Raw genomic sequence first — 5,614 nt, 5'->3', positions numbered from 1 at the left:
TTTGGCGAGGAATGCTTCCGGGTCGGGGTCCCCGTGTCCCCGTGTCCCCGTGTCCCCGGTGTCCCCGGTGTCCCCGGTGTCCCCGGTGTCCCGGTGTCCCGGTGTCCCCGTGTCCCCGGTCCCCGGTCCCCGTGTCCCCGTGTCCCCGGGTCCCCGGGTCCCGGGTCCCCGGTGTCCCCAGTGCCCCGTCCGCGGCCGTCACTGAGCGGAGAAACGCGCACCAGGAGGATCGGGTTCGTCATCGTGTCCCCGCCGCCCTGCCGCTCCCGATCCCGGTGCGGCCCGCTCCCTCGACTGCCGGTCGTCGGGCGCCACCTGCCGGTCGGTCGTTTTGTAGACAGTCCAGAGAGGTCGACCAGATGGCCGGGCCGGCCTGGGCGGGCGGGGCTCATTTGTGAATGACGGAGGTGTTCCTTAGAGTGGGGGGAGGGTACGGGATGCTAGATCGTGGGCCAGAGGCCAGGGGGGCGGGGGATGGTAGCCCCTCTACGTTTTTGTGTCCCCCCCCCCCTCTTTTTTTTTAAATGAGGCTTTTAAAATCGTTCATTCGTTCATTCATTCGATTCCGTGCAGTGGAAGGATGGACACTTAACCACTAGACCGCCAGGGAAGCCCCTAGCCACGTTAGCCCTCATCCATGGTTTTTAGGAATGCTACCATTCATCTGACTGGATGGACTTGAAAGATCCATCGGAGGTTCCAGAACCTGGGTCTCTTGGCAAGGGCGTATCATTTTCCAGATGGAAAGGACTATGCCAACGATGTTCTCAGAATGAATGGAGTGTGCAAAGAGGTAGAAAGAGAGGTTCCCGAACGGCGGTGGGGGGTGGGGGGGAAGGGCCAACCACCTCGTCTCTTCCTCCGCAGCGCTGGGTGGGGCTGGCAGACTCCCTTCTTCTCATGGCACTGATTTGATCTCCACAGCTCAGAAAACACGTGCAAACACTCAGAAGATACCCAAGCACAGTGTCCTTTACCTGGCTCCCAGTCGCTGGCTCTCGGCCTCTATCTGTCTCTGTCTCTGTCACTCGCTCTCTGTCTTTCTCTCTCTCTTTCTCTGGCTCTCCCAGCCCCCCACCCCTGCTCTTCCTCCCACTCTTTCTCTCTTTCCTGCCCCCCTCCTCTCTTTCTCTCTTTCTCTCTCCCTCCCTCCCTCCCTCCCTCCCTCCCTCCCTCCCTCCCTCCCTCTCCCTCCCCCTCCCTCCTCCCTCCCTCCTCCCTCCCTCCCCCCCCCACCCCCACTCCTCCCTCCCTCCCTCCCTCCCTCCTCCCTCCTGCCTCCCTCCCCCCCCCTCTCTCTCTCTCTCTCTCTCTCTCTCTCTCTCTCTCTCTCTCTCTCTCTCTCTCTCCCCCTGCCCGCCTTCCTCCCCTCCCTTTCTCCCTTCCTCTCTTTCTCTCTCCCTCTCCCTCACCCATCCCCACTCCCCCCCCCCCCATCCCCGGTCGGTCATGTGGCATCCTCATTTTCCACGAGAAGTCAGGAAGCCGGAAGCGATGTTGGACTGATGTTCGCATGCTACGGAATCCCCCTTCCCCGGGGATAGCTGCGCTGCTGAAGGGGATAGCCGCGTTGCCTCTGGCGGGCCGTGGCGGGTGGCGATGGTGTCTTTTCTTCTGTATGGATAGAAATGATTTGAAGAGGAGGCAGGATGGGCCTAGGTCCACTGACTCACACCAAGGCCCTTTGGGAGCTTTTCAGTGAATCGGGACGGAACATTGCTCTCCGTGCGGGGAGGGAACCGGGATGGGGCACCCCGAGATGGACCGCTTTGGCACACACGTGAGTTGGAATTTCAGGCGCTTCGGACGCGACGGGTGGGCTACCGGGACGCTCTGCCGCTCTGCCTCCCCGCCTCTCCCTCCCTCTTCTTCCTGACCTGAAAGGAGGACCAAAATCTTCCTCCTCCAGAAGCTCAAGCTCAAGCTCAAGCTCAAGCTCAGAGCCCGCCGTTTCGTTTCGAGTCAGTGAATTCTGGCTTGGGCTTCTCCTGCGTGTGTGTGTGCGTGTGTGTGTGTGGTGGTGGTGGTGGTGGGGGGGGGGCACAGTGCACGCGTCCCCCGGCCGTGGGTTGCTCTCTTCTCGAGCTGTCTCTTGGGGACAGGAACTTCTCAGGCGACAACTCAGAAGGATCGTGGAGGGAACATCGTTTTTCCTCCCTCTCCCACGACTGATCGATGCGGACGTACACACGGGAATCTCGCGCCCCCCTTCCCCGCCCCAACTGAGAGGAGTCACCGGTACGTGGACATCCTTGCGGTCACAGACGCTCTCCGTGGCTCTTCTATGTGGCCGGGCTCCCTGGCCTTCCTTCACCGCCCCCGCCCACCCCCCGATGAAGTTGCATCATCGTTCGTAGTGTCAATGCTGTGAGGAGATAAGCTTTTCGAAATAAAATTCTCCCCGCCTTTCCTTCCCAAGGGCACCGTGAACACCTACCTACCTACTCTCGTGTGCAGTGCTTATGGACCCAGCTGGGGCAGAGGACCCTCTCCGACACACCCACGGACTCACTTGCTCCGAGTCGTCGGGGAGAGGGTGTTTGGTTCTGTGTTTTAAACTGGTGGGCCGATGACACGTCATCTCCTAGGAAGCCACCGGGTTCACCTCACCGGTTCGGGTTCGGTGGCGTGAAGTACATTTACATCCTCCTTAGGTTTGACTCTGAAAGTCTTGGGGCCCTGAGTAGGACGCCCCCAAATGTGCCTCCGTGGCGTACGGATGTTTTGGAATTAGAGTGACAACACCACACCGCGAGAGGGACGCTCTGACTCTCCTTTACTTCTCCCCTCTGAAATCAGGAAGAAAATCTCTCACGTGAAAGGGGAGGGGGGCGGGCGGGAGGTGTAGGGATCACGACGAACTGAACTGAACTGCTTTCGTGTCTCCTGAAATGTTCACGAATCATCTAAGTAGGATTGCTCATGACAAACAGAGGACATAGGTGTTGACGAGATAAGAATGTTTAAGGGGAACTTTCCCCCCAGTGCTTGTTTTCTGTAGGCCGACTTCAAGATTTTCCAGCATCTCTGGTCATCTCTGGGCTTACAGCTTGGCTAAGTGCCATGACAGGGTGAAATCTCAGCGAGTGTCTACATCATCGCCACATAAGATAAAATACTGAAACGTTCATGGCTCCACAAGTCTGAGGGTCTCCCTTCTTTGGACCTTTTACGGAGGAGAGACTGAGCATGTTCGGTTCCACGCCTAGCTAGATCTTGTGCTTTAGGGAAAGACTGTACTAGGTAGGAGCCTTGACTTCTACACAGTATTCCATGTTCACGCTGCTCACTGCGGTTGGCTTCCTTACTTTCACTGAAGGAAAAAAAAAAAAAAAAAAGAAAGAAAAGAAAAAAGACAGTGTCCAAGGACGAAGCATTGTAAAGAAGGAACGTGTGTGGTCCTTCTTTAAGGACCTGAACCTGATGTCGCCATCCTCATGGGAGGAAGAGGACTTTTTTTTTTTTTTTTTTTTTTTCCGGGGGGTGGGGGGGTGGGGGGGCGCGCGGGTGGAGGCAAATTAGGAAGTATGGAGATGAGGTTTGGGGGAAGGAGCGAGAGGTTTTAGTCCTAAAGGTAGTCATTTCTCAATGGGAAAGAAAGAAATCAAGGGACAAGCTAAAAATGGGCACAGACGATTGGAAAAGGCGTGTGAAGAAAAGAGGCTTTCGAAAGGAATCAGATCTGTGGTCAGGACTGGATGAGGATGGATACAAAGACAGAAATGACTTTTCACATCAACATTGAAACCAGTGCCAAATTAAGATTTAGTTGCCTCTCTCTGTTCAAAGGACCAGGTTTGGGTTTAGGGTTTGGGTTTTTCTTCTATCGGTCTGCTCTGTCCATCATGAGAGATTAGATTAGATTAGGAAAGGATCTTTTCCTTTATCTTTAAGGAGGGAAAGAAAGAAAGAAAGAAAGAAAGAAAGAAAGAAAGAAAGAAAGAAAGAAAGAAAGAAAGAAAGAAAGAAAGAAAGGAAGGAAGGAAGGAAGGAAAAGAAAGGAAGGACGGAAGGACGGAAGGAAGGAAGGAAGGAAGGAAGGAAGGAAGGAAGGAAGGAAGGAAGGACGGAAGGAAGGAAAGAAGGAAGAGAGAGAGAGAGAGAGAGAGAGAGAGAGAGAGAGAGAGAGAGAGAAAAGCTTATGTCTTTGTCAAAAGTCATCACTTATTTTCTAGGCTGCCTTTATCAGGTCTCGGAGGACTCACATCGACTTAGTCCTCTCGATAGTCAAAGAACCAGGTCTGGCTCAGAACTGAAAAAGAAGCTTCTCTCTCTGCCTAGCAAGTCTTTCCTTGGGATGCTGGTGACGTGCCTAAGGAAGCACTGTTTCACGGTGACCTATCATCTGATGAAGTGCCTTACAATCTTTTGGATATTTTGGACACACTTGCCCCCAAATTGAAGGACCGATGAAGTCCTTTGGACTTAGAGATAGGATCCAGGAGGAGAGGGCCCTCCAAGTAGCTCAAAAAATGTGTTCTCTCTCCTGAGAAATGAGAGAGATGAAACTGACTAAGTTTCTTGGGGAGGTTCGATGACACGGGAAGCGTTGTCCAAAGAGGAAGGAACGACGTGAAGTCTTCTTTGGCTTGTGTCTGTACACCGATGTGTTCTAACGGTTCCAGAAATGATGGGATCTTTCTTCCCGGAAGTCTTCTCTGCCCTGGCATAAAGGGCTGTCTGTCGTCGTCAAAATGGAGGCTCACACGAAAGGGACTGTACCCAGTATCACGGAGATGTTCTAACCGACTTTCACGCCGAGGCGGCAACAACAGCCCGTTGAAAGATGGTGGGGGTGGCGGGGCACACGTGGGTGGAGCAAGTCCATTCTGTCCTTTCAGCATCCGGTCGGGGCTATGGCAGACGGGAGACGAGACGAGACGAGACGAGATGAGACGAGACGAGACGAGACGAGACGAGACGAGACGAGACGGCGGCCCAGCCGGTTGCTCCCTGGCCAACCTCCCCCCTGCCCCTCCCCTTGCATTCCTTCACCCGCCCATCCCACGGTGTCTTGAAGAGGAGTCCGATTGTCAATAGACGTGGGCAGGAAGATTTTCTACGGTCTACCGGCAACGGGAACGGCGACGTCTGACCTCTCGTGCTTGTAACCCTGGGGGGTGGGGGTGGGGGTGGGGGGGGACGTTTTTCTCTCTGGAAAGAAAACCTCCTCTCTCTGGATCCTCGGACCCCCAGCCACTGGACTTCATTCCACTGCCACTTATTTATTTATTTATTTATTTATTTATTTTTTTTGTGGGATGCGGGCCTCTCACTGTTGTGGCCTCTCCCGTGGCGGAGCACAGGCTCCGCGGCCATGGCTCACGGGCCCGGCCGCCACGCGGCGTGTGGGATCTTCCCGGACCGGGGCACGAACCCGTGTCCCCTGCATCGGCGGGCGGATCCTCAACCACTGCGCCACCGGGGAAGCCCTCCACTGCCACTTCGTAGGGGTCATCCAAACATTCTTGTGACCGTGGCTATGTTTTCCGTGTGGGTTGAGGTCTTCCCTCACCGCAAGCCTGATGTCCTCACCGTGGCACAGAGACTGTTAAAGAAACGAAATGTGCTTGCCGCCTGGGGTCTGCCTTCCACAGGCTTCCGGGTGATCAGA

The sequence above is a fragment of the Kogia breviceps genome (genome assembly GCF_026419965.1).
Source record: "Kogia breviceps isolate mKogBre1 chromosome 20 unlocalized genomic scaffold, mKogBre1 haplotype 1 SUPER_20_unloc_8, whole genome shotgun sequence".
NCBI lineage: Eukaryota > Metazoa > Chordata > Mammalia > Artiodactyla > Physeteridae > Kogia > Kogia breviceps.
The sequence above is the reverse complement of the archived record's forward strand: the minus strand, read 5'-3'. Positions refer to the sequence as shown.